An 18957-nucleotide genomic window follows, 5' to 3' on the forward strand; every position below is an offset into this window, starting at 1 on the left:
AACGCCAACACATCGAGGCGCTTTATTTTGTGCGTATGAGGTGCGCACCCTCATGGCGGCGGCACGGCGGTGACTGTGACCTTTGTGCCCTCCATCACCTGGGCGCTGCCATCTTGAAATCACTTGATTCGGTCGGCATTAGGTTCCGTGAACTAATCGCTCCGCTCTCCCTTCCGCGCCTTGGCGGATAATATTGTGTTTTCGTCCGCCTTTCACCGCATTTTCTTGCCAATTAGTCTTTAAAGTGTCGTCCTATACATACATTTACTTGCTCTTTGCATTCCATTATTACGTGCATAACTCCTGCGGTTAGTTTTGTAACGCGCGTTTTGACTATTTTTATTATAGATGTTTAGTAGCTCGTATTCTGCGGATAGCGGGTTCAGTGGACGCGTGCTCAATGCATGTTTCAAAAAGGACGGCACGAGCTCGCGGTAGCAAAGCGAAGCTCTATTTTACGGTCCACTAAAATTCACTATTGTCGGCTTACTGGATACGTTGGAGGGAATATGAGGTACAGGAATCGGCGTTAGCACTGATGCACATTATGTAGCTGACACTAACACAGCACGATGATTCAGAGGCCAATTACTAATAACGACTCAGGTGTGCTTACTAATAGCGGCGGAACATTCGCAATAAGCGCAATATAGTTATGATTTAGTAGGATTTAGGAAAGGAACAAATATAGTCAATGAATGCAAAGATGCTTTCAGGAAACAAAGATAGTATGTTACCTGAAAGCATCATCTTTCGTATTCTCTCCAGATTGAAAACTGCTTTTGCTTATATGAGGGAAATCACGGGGAAGATGGGTAACGGAGGTTTGACGCGCATTTTCATCTGATGCTAGGGATAATGCTACGTCAACGTCAGGTGGTTTGTTGTTTCATAATATAACACCTCTGTGTCTTTGACGCTGTATATCTTTTTCTTTTTTTTTGCGATTTAACCATTAGCTTGATTGGTTAATTTATAAATGCCAATGAGCTGCGCACCGTGCTCGGTCCCATGTCTACTGCATTTTAAGTGCTACACTCTAAAAAAAAGCCGTGCGTCTACGTTCCCGCACAACGCTCGGAGAACCAATCACCGCAACTTACGGAGGCAGCTCAGCGAATGACAATGCCGAAACATATGTTTAGATCGAAAAGCGAAGTCTGAATTGTGACATTAAGCTATGCAAGACGTCACGTTTCCATTGCTTAATGTCACAATTCAGACTTCGTTTATCGATCTAAACATATGTTTCGGCCTCGTCATTCGCTGAGCTGCCTCCGTAAGTTGCGGTGATTGGCTCTCCGAGCGTTGTGCGGGAAACTAGACGCACGGGCTTTTTTTTTTTATAGGTGTATAATAATTTTCTTAAGATAACCAGTTCAATTCAATTAATTTATTTCAACATAAAGGTTGTGACTTCCCGCGTAAGAAGATGCCACTCAGACAGCTTGAGAGCGCCTGAGGTCCGCAATAAGTGACGCCGAAAAGAAGCCGTCTGCATGAAAATCTCAGGTGCATGCGCACCGTTGTCGATGACGACTAGAACAATTGCTTTCAGTGGCTGGCGAGGCCGAAATCTACGAAGTGCATCTGTTGAAATGAATAAGTATCTGTTTACATGAAGTGCCGCCCGACGTTCGACTTTGGCCAAACTTGGCGGAAGACAAATGCCACGTCATTCGACTTGTCTCTCATTAATCTCATATCTTGAGTATACCGCGTAAGCAAATGTCCAGGAAACAAAAAGGGTTATTTCTTAAGGCTAATATTGAGAAATAATCTAAATGAGTATTTTAGCAGACCCGGAAAATAAAGAAATTTCCTACTCGGGCTAAACTTCGGTAATATTCGTAAAATAATTAATTTCTTTAATGAAAAGAGACCGATACAATATCCTTTTTTTTTAGATTCTCTACGTCTTTATACGAGACTTTCCCAGACTGCGAAGTTCCCGATTAATTGGTGTCCATAAAACTCAAGACAGTGAGCAGTATAACTTGCCAGTTGATATCTTCTTCGCGATTCAGCACATTTGTTAATTGGGTTGTCGACTTGCTTCTTTAATAAGCATTGATGCCTTAGTCTCTTCGTTAGTTTAGTTTTCTGGAAACTAGGTTCATTGAGTAGGGCCGCAGAGAATGGTAATCTTCACTGTGCATCAATTCAGTTGTTTCGCCGCCTGAATATATCCGAAATTAATTATATGAACGTAATCAGATGCGTCGAAGGTGCTCGTAAAAACAAAAACACGCAATTTATATTCAAACTTGTTCTCAAAGTGGCGCAGTACCACTGGTTTATTGGTTACGTGGTATAAGGGACACATTTCCATCATAAAACGAAGCGAAAACAGCATAAAAAAGCCACACAGCCGCGTGCACGTTGAAACCAAAACCAACCAAATTGAAGCAGCTTAATGGAGACGAGTGCGTCAGCGCCTTCTATCCGCCGGTTGGGTAACACTGGGGCGCTCCCAAAGACAGCTGCGTCTGCTGAAGAGGATTAAATACTCCTTATTTATACAGACACAGGCTTTTGCCACTGCCTTTGAACTCCTGTCATTCACTGTTATCTTGCGGTCAACTTCGATGTTTATTTCAGTCCCTGCCTCTTTGTTTTTATAACACATAGGTGTTTTTTTTTTGTTTTTGTTTTTTAACAGTTGAAGCTATGGTTACATACGGGTCAGCTGAAGTTTCGATACACCAGTACGCGGCTCTGGCATCGCGCCGCTGCGGTTGCGGTGGCTCTGTTGTCGGTATGGCGCATGCGCGGAAACTTCACGCTAATCTAGGTTCTGTGCTCTCGCAATGCTCACTCTTGGTGTGGGCAAACGCTGACTTGCTTGTAAACATCCTGTCGGTTTATATTATCCCAGTCATATCCCCCACCGTCACGGCACCTTTTTTTTTATTTGCGACTGTGAGGAGGATATGTTTGAAGCAGAGCCTCGAACTTCGGAAAGGGGCGAAGGGAACGAAAGCTTCTCAGCGACTTCGTCCGGGAGTGTAGTGTTCTACTTTTAAAGGGGTGGGGAAACGAAATTTCAGCGATCATTTTCTAGCTTTAATGTGTTGCCTGTTGCACCCTAACCTCAAAAACACCAGTCTTTCGTTGAAAAGCACAAGAAAACTAATTTTAAAGCTAAATAAACGGTCTTCAATGTGCACCTGGTGCAGACATGTACAAATTACTCAAAAAAGGTAGTTAAGTTAAGTTACTGAGTATCGACGCCAAAAGTAATTAGAGTAGAGTAGAAATTACGCATTTGTAATAGTAATTGAGTAAACTACTAACTACTCTTAAAAGTAGCGAGTTACTTTCAAGTTACTTTCGAAGTTACTTTTTTTTATATTTTTGTGGTGGCGAAATGAACACCAGTTTTGATCAATGAAAAACCCTGCGAGCCTAGAATAAATGCAGTCTATTTATAGCTTGCGTTTTCGCCAAAATATTTTGTTCGCTCGCAGAACTTTCAAAGTTCTTGATAGGAGAGTTTTCCCCTTTTCCTTTTAAAGACGTCCCCAGCCAAGCTAAATGGACGTTCTACCGTGGCACTGAATGGAACGGCAGCGTTGAATTTGAGAAACAGGCTGTGCAGGGTCAAATAAGCGGGTGTCGGCATCTTAGGTGTCCATGACGAAACATCTGAGGTTCGCCTCGGGTAGAGGGTCTTTTATAACAAACTATCCTCCTTTTTTATTTTTTCTTCGTCAAGTTGAGATTGTTATGACTGGCCCCTCCTAATTCCGACGTCGTTCTGAGAGTACGCTGAGCGAGTGCACCAGACCGTCAAGGGTTCAAGTCTCGCGCCACGACGATGAGATCATCCGGACGACTGCGCGTCCCGTTGTAGTGCTAGTGCTACGCTACTGAAAAAAGAAATGTTTTGGTCTAACAGAAGATGAACCAAAGTATACTTCGCCGCTGACGCCGGGTCCAACAAAAGGATCTCCCAAGGGTAACTCGCAATCCTCGCCGGCGACTACAATATTCTGACGCGTCTGACACGCCTGACAAGTAAATCGTTTTTAACAAAGAGGAGGTCTCCCAGGCATGGATGCTCGGAAGGACACGAAGGATTACGTCAACAAGCATCGTCGCTCGTATACAGTTCCAGCTGGAAGCGGGAACGTGCTTCCATGAACGGATTATCCGTGCCAGGGTTTGTGCGCGGGGGAGTCCGGCTTTGCCAAGGCGTATGCGCTGACGAGAAGGCGACCATGGGAACAGGCGCCCAGCTGCGAGGTCACTCCAGTGGCGCCTCCCGTGGAACCTACCGCTTGAGTCAGAACTCTTTCAAGACAGACAACAACTATCGGAGTGTCCCCGTCTTTCACGGTTGCAGCTGGAAACGCGGCGCCTGCGTGCATTACCGGATTAGGTCAATACCAGACCAAGGCTTGTTAAGCATCTCTTCCTGCATTCGTGCGTGGGGTGTTATGTTTTGGCTGCTCGTCGCCACCTTGACCCAAGGACGCCTTCCCGAACAAGGGGGCCACATGTTAGGGAATGTCTCTTCATCTGCCGGCGTCTTATTCATTTCTGCGCTCAAACTTTCGTGATGGGCAAAATTAGCACTATATAATTTCGAAAGTAGTTAGTAATTTGAGTAGAAGTTACCTGAAAAAAGTAGTTAAATTAAACTACTAATTACCTAAATGAAATTGTAATTGAAAGTTACCAAGTTACTCAAAAATGTAGTTAAACTACAGTAGTTTGAGTAGAGTAGTTGAACTACGTCCAAGTCTGACCTGGTGGATGCATGCGGGGCCTATTTGGGAGGTAGTCTAGCAACGTTGTGGAATCTGCTACCTAGTCGTGACGTAGCAGATTCCTTCGGAGCAGCGCCGCTCTTTGGCATTTCAACGTTTTCCTTCTTAGCTTTCCTCCTGAACTCACAAATCGCGCATTGTACCAAGCGGTCCAAGAAGACGGAACGCACCCTCGTTCGTGCAACCGGAAAAAGCCATTCTCCTCCTAGAAGATTAGCCTGTCGCTCAAAACTCGAACAAAAGTTGCTTTCCCCACTTCGTTCAGCACTAAGCTGACAGTGCTGCGGAAGCTACGTGCTCCTTGGGCCAGCCACACGCTCGTCACTTCACGGGTACTTCGAACTGTTCGGTTGTAACGCGCTGACGCTATTGACACCACCGCAACGCTGAGAACGCCACCAAGGGCAAAGCTCATAACCACGCCAGCCTTGCTACGTCACGAACGCGGGGTAGCTTTTCTTTCTGTTTTTGTTTGCGCCGGATATCCCATGACGCATGGCGCTCTCCGTTCGCTTCTCTTCGAGCGCTTGCTCGAGTGCACCGTTTGGAACGAAAAATATAGCCAGTCGTTCAAAATACAAACGTGCGATTATCATTTACGGTTATTATCCGTCATGCTTGACTCATTTACGAAGGAAATATGAATATTTCAATTTTTGTTTCCGTACCCCTTTAAAGGGATACTGAAGCGAAACTTGAAATACACCTATTATGGTCAGAAATAGGTTCAATATGATCAATGATATTCATAAATCATAATCGCGCGTTTGTATTTTGAACGGATGGCTATATTTTTCACCCTGATGGGCCCGATTGGGCGCGCGCTCAAAAATCGGCCATCGGAGAGCGCGATGCGTCTTGGGATATTGGGCGCATTCGTGACGTCACTTGTGCCGGTCGAGAAAGGCTACGGCGTGAATGTTGTAGTTACGAGCGTTGCCACTTGGTGGCGCGTCGACGATTTACGACCTGTGACAACGTGGCCGTTTGAGATGTGCAAGGGCTGCACGCACGCTGCACCACGGGACCACGGCAAGTCGGCAACCACGGCAGCATTGACAAAACCAGCTCTGAGGCCGGATTCTCAAAGCGAATTCACGACGAAAAAAGTGCGTACGACAAATTTGAGAGAAAACCCGTGCTCTCGAAACGAAATTGTCGTAACCTGCGCAAAGGTTACGACAGAATCCTACGACAGCTCCGAAGCTGTCTTACGCACTTTTTACGATCAAATCAACAAGGCCGACAGCGTCGCTCAGTTACTTGGTATCGGCCACCAACGGACATTTACTTTTCTTCGTGCTCTTCTCGTGCGTCCCGACTTCAACCAGCAAGAAAAAAGGAAGGTGTACTTAAAACAGACCACGACGATCAAGAACGCAGGATCCACAAACACACGAGAAGAGCTACAACAGCCACGATTCTGCCGACCGAGCGAGCTCGGCAGAATATAGTAGGCCTAGCAGCAGCATCGACTCGACGCACCGTTGCTCCGGCGGTCCTTGGCCAAGACCGTCTGTCCATGACCGGCTGGCCTGCTGAATGGAATATGCCCGCGCGACCCTTGTGGACCCTTACCGGATGAGTAGTTTGATCCCTGAACTAAATTTCAGAGGTCAATATTTTCCCCTTGTCATCTCGATCTCCTTGTTTTCCGAGACAGCGGTGACGAACGCTGTCGTCGAAAAGGGACTTTCATTGATTCTATCTCCTTGTTTTGTGTGATATAGAGCTCAAATAAACGCCATACGGATTACCTTGGCAACTCGGTATGTACACTCTGTTATTAGTATGCCATTTTTATTCTGACTCGACGTTACGTCAGTGTCGAGCTATAGCAGTTCGTGGGAGCTACGCGATGTCGGTCTAACCTTTCTTTGCCGAGTGTCATGTCAGTATCGAGTTGCAATCGTAAAAGATCGGTCCAGAAGCGCTTACCGAAACGCGGTCTAACAGCGAATCCAGCACTTCGATCAAACGCGTGTGTCCGCTCCGAGTGTGAACAGGTATTTGGCATTTGCGTGGCTCTTGCTGACACCCTCGTAGTTCAAACATATCCTTTTTAACGTCGGCTTGCAGCTCGCGACTCGCAGCAACTAATACCACTAATACCGGCCGTGCCAGAAGCATGCTCGGGCCGTGTCGTGCAAAGAGCCGCAACGAGAACGAGCTCACTGTGGCCAACTACGCTTTGGCTTTCTCCGCCAAGGCTTTGCAAACGCGTTCAGGCCTAGGCGAATTCTGCCGGCACGCCGTATTGCCGCAGAACGGCGCTGCTATTTTGGCACAAGTGATGTCACGAGAACTTCCCCCCATCCACCAGATGAGAATTTGAAATCGTTTAATTATGTTTAAAATTAGTTCTCCTGTGTTTTACAGCGCAATATTTATATTTCCGAGGTGGTGCCTGTCCCTAGCCCATATTTATGCAACAAGATCGGCGCTAAAATTTCGTTTCACCACCCCTTTAAAGGATCACCGCTTAGTGATCGAGCATCGGCGCATAGCTCTTTTTTTGGACGCTTATGTCGTTTGGCAGATAGTATTTTTAATGGCTTAGGTGTTCTGATAATTGCAGGTAATATGCAATCACCACGCCGCATCTAACTAAAAAAAAAAGAAAAAATATTAGATATAGAAGTTAGTCCTTTTTTAACCCTTAGTACGGTGCGTTAAATTTCTCCGATATTCGCAACTTTCAGCGATGGTGGTGCCGCGGTGTGAGAGTCGCGCTCCCTAGCTCTTGGATGATAGGCTTCAGAATAAAGGTGCTTGCTATCCCCTTTCTGGCGTGAAAAAATAATGAAAGGCTGAGCTCGTTTATAGCAAAACTAGAATTACTTACGAGTCGTAGACAGAGCCTCGTACCGCTGTTCTACGACGATCATCCAGATGACAGCCATTTTGATGGGCACCAGTGCGCCCCCTATAGGTCGTGAAAGTTGCGAATATATGTGTAGGGACATTATTATCTTTATTTTTTTTTAAAGGCGAGCTTTATATGTCCCATTTCGCGAAAAGAGTTGGCGTTGTCCCCGAAAGATGGCCCTAAAAATACGCCATCAAGCACGCGCCGCGCTCAAGGTCAAAGCGGACGCGCCTCAGAAATAAAACACAAAGGAAAGCACAGAACGCAGATGCTTTGTCACGGAAGCCGTGGAGCCGGCGTGGACACCGCGCCATGCGCACGGGGAGTGTGAGGTCACTGCCGGACTATAATGCTTTCGCATTCCTACACGTAAGCGGTCTTAAAAAGGCGGTGCAACGACATTCAATTGGAATTTTTTTTTTACTTGACACATGCTTACTTGCACTAGCGGGACTCAGAGGTACTCGCACGCAACGCCATTAGCCAAGAAACTCCTTTCTAGCGGTGTAATTTCAAGGACAAAAGCGAGCGTTTTCATTCAATCTCTCCTTCGCTTAACTTGATGACGTAGCTGGTCGGTCGCAGTATCCAGTGACGATATTTGAATGCGGCTCATAGATTGGACCCGAGCATTGCGTGAGTACTCGATTTGGGCTCCGCTTCTCGAGCTATCGATTATCGCGAGCCGCTCGTGATAACCGATAGCTCGAGAAGCATTCGGGTAGTGGCCCGTGTCCAATCGCTGCGATGACGACAATAGCCGAACCCTAACAATGTCTGGAACTCAGGGCGTGTCCTGTGACTTGCCAATTCCAGGGCGTGGCTATGAACAGCATTGGCGGCATATTATTGGCTTCAGATCACGTTGCCGCTTGTCCTGGCTGCGAGATGAGGGATTGAACCAGGGCTGGCCAACCAAAGGGAGATTTCCCAGATTAAGGCAATATTCAGGTCTATGGAGGAATAAGGGAAATCTTGTTATACTTCGTTTCAGCTTCGGTCCAGACGCAGCCGATGCTACAAGCGCGAGCATGTGGCCCAGAACAGTGCTTGCACTGCACGAGCGCGCGTGCTTGGCAGGGATGCTGAAAGCCCGGAGCCCGCGCTTGTAGCTTTGGCTGCGTCTGGACCGAAGCTGAAACGAAGTATAGTTTGAGGTAAATTTTGGGCACCGTATATATCCGGAATTTTATAGGTCAGTTGTGATTCTTTTTTTTTTTTTCGAGATAACATTTAATTTTACTTGCTTTGGCTACGTTTGGGTTATTCCCTCCATCCGTTTGGCGGTTTATTGTGAGACTATCTGGCAACACCGAGAAGCACTGGGAACAACGTTTTTCGGCAAAATCAGTTTTCACCGTCGAACAACGTTTTTCGGCAAAATCAGTTTTCACCCCCGCCATGAAAACTATATATGGAGGAAGGGACCAATCAACTTGGAGCTTCTGAGAGCGCCGCTGTGCCTTCTCGGAAAAGTGCCCGGTCGCTGATTTGTAGCGCGAAAATCTGGTAGCACAGATCATGAAAGAGCCATTTCTCGGAAAACCTAACGTTCCTGAATACTGAAAGGTAGCGGCATCTTTTGAAGAATGCCCCCAGCTCCTCTCATTGGACGAATGTATACGCCCACCATTCGGAGCTCGCTGCGAGCGTATTTGTTTTGGTTGTTTTTGCTTTTCGAGGCCCCGCGTCGTCATTTTCGCTCCGGTCGTCGCCGCGCCAGCCTTAATGGATAGTTTGAGTTTTCGCTTGTTTGCTAAGGTTCTTTTACGCAGAATATTTCGATTTCATTATGCCCCGTATAGGGTGAAGGCTCCCAGCCGCGCCTTTACAGCAATGAGGATAAAATGTTAGTAGACAGTTTTTGCGCAACTATTACAACACGAACACACGTTAAAAGGGTATTGTTAAAAAGGGAGACTTTTTTTTTATTATCTAGACCACAGAAATCTGCGTTTAACATGAACTAACCATGAACGTTAGAAGTGGAGGCTGCTTACGTTAGATGGCGCCTCGGCTGCGTGAACGCTCGTACAGCGGGAGCCCGAGTCAAAGCTGCCCTCTGACGTCTGTAGCCTCTGTGGTTGGTGTTAATGGCTCGTTCACACGTGCGAAATACACACTCGCCGCCGACTGGATTCGCTCGCCGAAAAAAGATCGGGCCGTTCACATTTGTTGCCGCCTGCCGAGTGCGCGGCGCGAGCGTCTCGCAGTTTCCCGAACAGACGAGAGCTGACGAGAGCTCCCAAACCTCGCCGGCGCGCGCGTCTCGTCGCCAGCTCGTCAGCGGGGATATGACGTCAGCAAGCGTCACTTCCCCCGTGCGTTCTGATTGGCTTGCGGCGAGAGAAAACTTCTTTTCCGGCGTTCAAAGTTGATCTCAGAGCGATATTGTCACGGGTGGTGAGTCGTGACCAATAAACAAGAAATAAACCGAAATAAATAAACGTTTAATGTGGCGAACTTGTGCCAAAAATAAAGAAGGAAACAGAAGAAAGCAGAGCGTCGCGGGCGTCGAAGTCGGCGTGTCAGCAGAATCGAGCGCTGGGGCGAGACTGACTCGACAAGGTCGCGGGCGGCCTCTTATCTAGAGTGAGTCAGTATCTCGAAGATTCGGCGGAGAAGGTTCGAGCGTAGCGCGCTCGGGGCGAGAATGAACAAGCACTTTCTAGAACAACAAAAACAGGGATGAACGATAGTTATGTCCGCAGCAAGAGTGAACGAGAACTTTCTACAAGTCCGTGACCCTGCGCGCGGCATTATCCCCCCCTTTAAAAAGTGCATCGTCCCGATGCAGCACAAAACGAAAAACAACAAACAAATCCAAAACAAAAAGGCAGCAGAATCGCGAGCCGCAGTTCACAGTTCACCCGTCGACGAGAGTGGAAAGTTCTATCGTTCGTAATACGGCTTCAGCCGGACGACGTGCACCACCTCGGGTCGCGGCTGACGTCTTGCAGATGGGCGCGTTCCGTCGGGGAGGACTTCGTAGTTAAGATCACCGAGGCGACGAAGCACTTTGTAGGGTCCAAAGTATCGTTTCAGCAATTTCTCACTGAGGCCGCGGCGACGGATGGGCGTCCATACCCACACCCTATCTCCGGGCTGGAAGTGGACGTCCCTGCGACGAAGGTTGTAGCGGCCGGCGTCGACGCGTTGCTGGTCTTGAATCAGGAGTCGGGCGAGCTGGCGAACTTCTTCGGCGCGTTGAGCAACCGCCTGGGCGTCGTCGCTCTCGTTGTCAGATGGCTCATGGGGCAGCATGGCGTCCAGCATGGTCGTTACCTTCCGACCATGTACCAGCTGGAAAGGGGTGAATCCAGTGGTCTCTTGAACCGCCGTATTGTAGGCGAACGTGACGTAGGGCAGCACCTCGTCCCACGTCTTGTGCTCTACGTCGACGTACATAGAGATCATATCGGCGATTGTCTTGTTGAGTCGCTCCGTCAGCCCGTTGGTCTGCGGGTGGTACGCAGTTGTACGACGATGGCTGGTGTGACTGAGTCGGAGGATTTCTTGGGTCAGTTGTGCCATGAACGATGATCCGCGATCTGTAATCAGAACTTCTGGAGCGCCGTGCCGGAGGACGATGGACTCAATGAAAAACTTGGCAACTTCCACAGCAGTCCCCGAAGGAAGAGCTTTCGTTTCGGCGTACCGCGTGAGATAATCTGTGGCGACGATGATCCAGCGGTTCCCCGACGTCGAAGGCGGAAAAGGGCCAAGTAGATCCATTCCGATCTGCTGGAAGGGTGCAGTTGGAGGAGAAATAGGCTGCAGGAGTCCGGCCGGCCTCGTCGGAGGTTTCTTGCGTCGCTGGCACTCGTGGCATGATCGTGTGTACAGGTGGACGGTCTTGGGGAGCTTGGGCCAGTAATACTTTTCACGAATACGGGCCAGTGTCCGGCTGTATCCAAGGTGTCCGGACGTCGGGTCGTCGTGACATGCTTGAAAGATCTCCCCTCGAAGGTCGGTCGGTATTACCAGCAGCCACGGCGAGTTGTTGTTCCCGAAGTTCTCTTTGTAGAGTACACCTTGCCGAATGGTGAAAGTCGGCACGGCTCGTGAGAAAACACGGGGTACGGTACCGCCGCGCCCTTCCAGGTGCTCGATTAAGGCTCGCAGCTCCGAATCGTCTCGTTGACGTCGTGCCATGTCATCGGTGTTCACTGCCCCTAGAAAGCACTCGTCATCATCGTCGTCGCTGCTGCCGGAAGGTGTTTCGACAGGGGCCCTGGACAGGCAGTCAGCGTCGCTGTGCTTGTGTCCTGACTTGTAAACCACAGTCATGTTGAACTCTTGTAGCCGGAGGCTCCATCGAGCGAGGCGTCCTGACAGGTCCTTGAGGTTCGCAAGCCAGCAGAGCGAGTGATGGTCCGTGACTACGCGGAACGGGCTTCCGTACAAGTACGGACGAAACTTCGTGATTGCCCAGACGACCGCAAGGCATTCTTTCTCAGTCGTGGAGTAATTTCTCTCTGCCTTGGACAGTGTCCGACTTGCGTAGGCGATGACTCGTTCGGTGCCTTCTTGTACTTGAACTAGTACCGTGCCAAGTCCTGCGTTACTTGCGTCAGTGTGAATCTCGGTGTCCGCATCCTGATCGAAATGTCCAAGAACCGGAGGCGTCTGGAGTCGTCGCTTCAGCTCGTCGAATGCCTGCTGCTGTTCCTCGGCCCATTCGAACCTCTCGGCGTCCTTCGTGAGGTTTGTGAGCGGTGCGGAAATCCGTGCGAAATCCCGAACGAAGCGACGATAGTAGGCGCAAAGTCCGAGGAATCTTCGCACGGCCTTTTTGTCTGTCGGCACTGGAAATGACGCGACGGCGCGAGTCTTCTCAGGGTCTGGGCGCACGCCTTTGTTGCTAACCACGTGACCTAGAAACTTCAGTTCGTCATAGGCGAACCGACACTTTGACGGCTTGAGGGTGAGTCCAGCGGTCCGTATGGCTTGAAGAACAGCTCGGAGTCGTCGCAAGTGCTCGTCGAAGTCGCTGGAAAACACCACGACGTCATCGAGGTAGACCAGACAGCTCTGCCACTTCAGTCCTGCCAGTACGGTGTCCATAACACGCTGGAAAGTTGCTGGCGCCGTACATAGTCCGAAGGGCATTACCTTGAACTCGTACAGCCCATCCGGCGTGACGAAAGCTGTCTTCTCTCGGTCCCGTTCGTCGACTTCGATCTGCCAGTAGCCGCTCTTCAGGTCCATCGATGAGAAGTATCGAGAGTGGCGCAGCCGGTCTAACGTGTCGTCGATTCGGGGGAGTGGGTAGACGTCTTTCTTCGTCACCGCGTTCAGCTGCCGGTAGTCCACGCAGAACCGAAGCGTTCCGTCCTTCTTCTTAACCAGTACGACTGGAGAGGCCCACGGACTGCTTGATGGCTGGATTATGTCGTCGTTCAGCATCTCTTGAACTTGCTCCTGGATCACCTCCCTTTCTTTAACGGAGACTCTGTACGGTGATCGATGCACAGGGCGCGCGTCGTCCGCGGTAATGATGCGGTGCTTCGCAACGGCTGTTTGGCGTACCTTCGACGACGTCGCAAAGCAGTCACGGTATTCGGCGAGGAGGTTCATCAGCTGCCGTCGTTTTGGGTCCGGAAGCTTAGGGTCGATGTCGAGTTGCGCTGGCGACGTACCGTCTTGCTGAGGTGGCGAGGATTCATCAGTAATGGCGGCGATTTCGGCGGAGTTTCGGAGATCCTCGACGTGGCCAACGGCTGCACCTTTCGTGAGGTGTTGCGTTTCATTCCGGAAGTTCGTCACGAGGACCACAGTGCGGCCATCCTGAAGTTCAGCTACTCCTCGTGCGACGCCTATTCCTCTTCCCAGGAGCAACTGGAGGTTACCTTCCAGAAGAACTTCGCTACGGGTAGCTGCATCGGTCACGACAGGTACGACAACACTTGATCGCGGCGGCAGATTCACGTGGTCGGCAGCGACTCGGACGGCGGCTGACGCAGTTTGGAGTTTCTCTGAAGGCGGAACAGGTGTCCGCAGCGTCAATCTGTTTTCTCCAAGGTCGATGACGGCGCCGTATTCACACAAAAAGTCCATGCCGAGAATGACGTCTCTGGAACAGTCTTGTAGAATGACGAATTTCACAGGACACGTCTCGCCGTGAATTTCGACGCGAGCGGTGCACCTTCCGACAGGCGTGATGAGGTGTCCTCCGGCGGTTCGTATCTGCGGTCCATCCCACGGCGTCGCCCATACAAAAACGGTCTATGGTTTTCTATGGAAATTTATATGGCTGTTTATCACCCCCTATGGCCCTCTATGGTCGGCCATAGAAATCCATAAAGACAGCTACAGCCAGCTATAGAAGAATCTATGGCCCTTTGTCTAAAGACTGGGAACCAATACATTTTCTTTACCCGCTTATAGATAATTCTATGGCCACAAGTCTAAAGACTGGGAACCAATAAATTGTCTTTAACCCTCTATAGAAAATTTTATGGCCCAGAGTCTAAAGACTGGGAACCAATAAAATTGCTTTAGACGCCTATAGAATATTATATGGCCCCATTTCTAAAGACAGCGAACCAAGAAATGTTTTTTACCCGCGTATAAAAAATTCTTTGGCCCCGAGTTTAAATACTGGAAACCAATTATTTGTCTTTACTCGTCTATAGAAAAATTTATGGCCCCGAGTCTAAAGGCCAAGAACCAATACATTTTCTTTCCACGCCTATAGAAAATCACTGCCGGCGCTTACTTTTTAGTAAAAACACTCCACGTTAGAAAATTAAATCAATACTAAATTTTTGTAATGGAGGTGACAAACCATGACCCAAGATATGTTCTCTGCTGTTGCAACGAGTCGTGAAAATTAGTAATATTGTTTGTTCGAAAAATCCATTAAAATATTTGTGCCACAATTAAAATTAATTATTACCCCCCAAAAGTGAAAATAAATTACAATGGCGCCGAACACTGCAACCAAGCAATAGCTTGATTGCAATCTTCAGCACCGGTGTACTGCATGTCATCACTGCATTGTCAACGTGATTCATCAAACTTTTTAAAAAGATAATCAATAAATTTTAGTTAATTAGCCTAATGATCAACATTTGCTTTTTTCAGGGTGTTGAATTAAGAGATGGGGGCTATTCCAAGAGACAATTCAAATAATGTATTAAGTACGAGTAATATTTGCTCCGCCTCTCCGTGTTTTTGAGACAAATGATGGGTCACCGGGAAAGTCGAATTCAACAATTAGACTGCTATATATACAGCTAGTGCGAACATAGCGTACGTTCGCACTGAATGAATAAATGGCAGTCCGGTGTTGCTGCTGCGTTGTTGCTGTTGTGTGGGGTAGTGTTCTGCTTGTGTTGTGTGTATTCTGTGTGTTCAGAGATGTATGTATATCTACCATGTAGCGTTCACAAGTTTGGGGAACTTGAAGTAAATTTTTTTAGAGTTTGCTGGCTAAAGAGAGCCATAGGATAAGCCATAGAGGAGTCTTTAGCCAACCATTAGACAAGCTAAAGAGCGCTATGGCTGGACAGCGATAGGGCCATAGACAAAGCTAAAGAGCCCCATAAAGGCGACCATAAAAAATGCTAAAGACAGCCATAGAAAATTCTTTAGCTAATTGGGCCAAATAGCTAAAGCCGACCATACAAAGAATTTTCTATAGCCGACCATAGGACATTTTTGTATGGGCGTGACTTTTCGAAGGTGGCGAGAGAGCCTCCCACTCAATACTGAGTAGTCTGCCCCGGTGTCAACGAGTGCCGATGCGTTTTGGCCATCGATAACAACGTTTAGGTTGTTGGACACCGTTGCAGGCGCGTCGGTGCAATGCGGGGCGTCGAGAGAGTGGGAGCGCTCCGGCGTTCTTGGAGGCTGTTTGCTTCCGTCGTTTTCGGCAACGTCACCTCCAGGCGTTGCCGCACTCAGTTTTCCCGACGACGCAGGGGAGACAGGCTCTCTCGGCGGGATCGTGGCGCTGGGGAGGCTGAACGTCGTGGCGATGGGGAGCGGGCTTCACGGCGGAGAGACGACACTGGGGAGGGCGAACGTCGGAGGTACTCCTCGATGTCGTGAGGGCGTTCGCCGTACCTCGGGCGTGGGTCGTTCGGGTGGAACCCACGCAGGCCCATTTGCTGGTAGGGACAACGACGGTAGATATGGTCGGCCTCCCCGCAGTGGTAGCACAACGGGCGTCGATCGGCCGTCCTCCACACGTCGGTCTTTCGTGGAGCAGCTTGTTCTGGGCGGACGTACGCCCGATCTTCATGGCGTCGTGAATACTGCGGCGCTAGAGGTTCACGTCGAGGTGGCGCCGTATACGGGTGAGCAGGGGGCGGTGGTCGTCGGGTAGCTGCGGCGTAGCTCAGCTTCGGTGGTTCAGGAGCGGCGCTGGCGAGAACTTCTGGCTGCAGCGCCTGCTGAAGTTCTTCCCGGACAATCTCGGCGACTGAGGGCGTATCCAGGCTTGTGGCAGCAGGTAGCAACTTCTTCAACTCCTCCCGGACGGCTTCACGGATAAGGTCACGGATGTCGGGGAGGGTGGTGCCCAGGTCGGATCCAGATGTCGCTAGAGTAGTTACGCCAGGGTGTCGTTGGTAGTGTCTGGCGCGGGCTAGCAAGGCCCGTTCCATATTTGTCGCCTCCGTGATGAACTCGTCGACTGTTGTTGGGGGATTCCGGATGAGACCGCCGAAAATCTCGCTTTTCACACCCCTCATCAGGTGGTGCAGCTTCTTCTCCTCGGTAGCCTGAGGATCGGCGCGGGCGCTTAGGCGGAGAACATCCTCCACGAAGCCGGTGATGCTCTCGTTGGGGCCTTGAGTCCTGGTACGCAGTAAGTCTTCGGCTCTCTCTCGGCGGTGCTGGTTGACAAATGTCGCCTTCAGCTGGCTCTTGAAAATGTCCCAGGATGTCAATGAGGACTCGTGATTTTCGTACCAGCTTCTGGCAGTCCCCTCGAGCGAGAAATACACGTTTTGCAGCCGTTGCTCGTTGGTCCAGCTATTGTGGCGGGCGACGCGTTCGAATTGGTCGATCCAATCTTCAACGTCTTCGTGGAGTTCGCCGTGGAACGGAGCCGGTGTCCGAGGAGCGACGGGTAGGTAGACGACGGCAGGAGCGGCGGGGGCCTGCGACTGGTTGTCCATCGTCGTCTTCTTCGGCTTGGGTTTATCCAGGAGCAAACCGTACTCCGGATCCTCTCCCTTGGTGCGGCGGCTGGTCCGAGTTTCAGGTTCCGCGCTGAGTGGTCTTCTCAGCGAGCTTGGAGTCGGGCTTGCACTGCGGGTCCTGGGAGGGGAACGCTGCACGGGCATGCGGTACCCCGCACCTCCACCAGAATGTCACGGGTGGTGAGTCGTGACCAATAAACAAGAAATAAACAGAAATAAATAAACGTTTAATGTGGCGAACTTGTGCCAAAAATAAAGAAGGAAACAGAAGAAAGCAGAGCGTCGCGGGCGTCGAAGTCGGCGTGTCAGCAGAATCGAGCGCTGGGGCGAGACTGACTCGACAAGGTCGCGGGCGGCCTCTTATCTAGAGTGAGTCAGTATCTCGAAGATTCGGCGGAGAAGGTTCGAGCGTAGCGCGCTCGGGGCGAGAATGAACAAGCACTTTCTAGAACAACAAAAACAGGGATGAACGATAGTTATGTCCGCAGCAAGAGTGAACGAGAACTTTCTACAAGTCCGTGACCCTGCGCGCGGCAATATTGCCCTCCGCCGGAAATTCTGCCTACTTTCGTCGCCAGGCGTCGGAATTCTCGCGGATCCGGCCGCCGGTTCGCAAATGTGAACGAGGCATAAGGCGAGACGAAAGGCAGTCGCTTATAGGAAAGTGCTTCAGTTGTGAGTGAAAAAAACAGCAATCGTGCTTACGTGTCACGTCTTAACTCCCTTCCGAAGCGACGAAAAAACGGAGCGTGCGATTTCCCTTCTTTGCGTCTGGGACACGCTTGCGGCAATACAAAAACACTGCCTTCGATTGTAGCAAAGTCACTGTGCAACATACAAGAATTCGCTGCTGCACGTAGTCGGCGGCTCTGCTCGCGCAGGAACGAAACAGAGCCTCGCTCCGGTAGCATCGCAGCTTAGACCGTGCTCGCATCGCGTGCCCATTTGCAGCGGCGAGGACCCGAAACACACTTGTTTGCTGGAGAGAAGTGTGTTTCGGCTTCTCGCCGCAGCGGGGCGCCAGTCACGTGGCTCTCTTCTCATCCGTTGTCTGCCGCTCCACCTTTTCCACTTTGGGCGGCCGCTTCTCGTGGCGATCTGCCAGGCTTTGTCAGTATATAGGAAGCTATAATACAACAAGAAATACTGCGATGTTTGGAGATACAGACACCATGTCCAAGATACGGGCTTATCATGACATAATATTTCGCGAAGTGCCGTGCACGAAACGGTGTTTACTATGTGTCATGCTCCATGTCTTCGGTTTGAGAACTCTAGCTTGTATTGGAGCTTTTGTTTTGGACCAACTATTATAAAAAGCGCTAAATAAGTTGTTAAACCAGTACCATGTTCTGATGACGTGCATAACATCTAAGGCGAAGATAGGGTTTCATTCGTCACTTCGAACCTCCCGGTAACGCTTCCCGTTGCCAGATTTGGTTTGACCACTTTTTTTGGCCCGATAAAATTATTTTTGTGAAATATACGCCAGGCGTAAAGGCAATATAATATATATATATATATATATATATATCTTCGTAAAAATGGAAGTGACGCAGAAAACGACGAATATGTAGTAATATGTAATTATTTCGGAAAGCGAGATAACTTTCGACAGAAATAGAAAAATTTCAGGCGTCCGCAAGGGAAATTTTGAGTTTCTGTGTTGACGGCCCTGGGGTGAACGCTGCTCGCTTTTTCTTTCATTTTTTCTGCGACTCCGATTGTGTGTAGTGAAAAACGAACGGGTGTTTCACGGTCATTAACGTCAGGAATCCCTTCTAAACAGTGTTTGCGCAAAGTACGAAAATCGTTGCGTAGCCCTTAACTGTCTTTGGCGTGTTTTTGTTTTTTATATATAGTTTAGAATACCGCAAGATTAAACTCAGATAAACACCGAATGTTCGGCGCAAAATAAACGCGAAAACCCAGCCCCTCAATATAAAACCTTGGAAAACACGGAACCTTATATGCAGCGTTCCTGAAGGCTGAGGCTCGATGAATGTCCTGTTTTCGCGAGCACTCGCACGTATGAAAGGCCTCTCCCGAATACACGCGTTTTCACCCTTGCTGCCGCCATCGTCGCGCGGAACTTCGGCTCCCTTCCAATGCCACGCGCGTCGTCGTCGCCGCAAGGTCACCCACTTGTTTACGATTC

General features: G+C 49.5%; 1 protein-coding gene across 1 annotated transcript in view; it reads left to right on the forward strand.

Annotated features, from left to right (window-relative positions):
- LOC8033116 (DNA repair protein XRCC1) overlaps window positions 1–18957 on the forward strand; it is a gene marked incomplete in the record, with an annotated part of 347524 nt that overhangs the window by 199472 nt on the left and 129095 nt on the right.

This window comes from Ixodes scapularis, unplaced genomic scaffold, assembly GCF_016920785.2.
Source record: "Ixodes scapularis isolate PalLabHiFi unplaced genomic scaffold, ASM1692078v2 PGA_scaffold0__279_contigs__length_252992795, whole genome shotgun sequence".
Lineage (NCBI taxonomy): Eukaryota > Metazoa > Arthropoda > Arachnida > Ixodida > Ixodidae > Ixodes > Ixodes scapularis.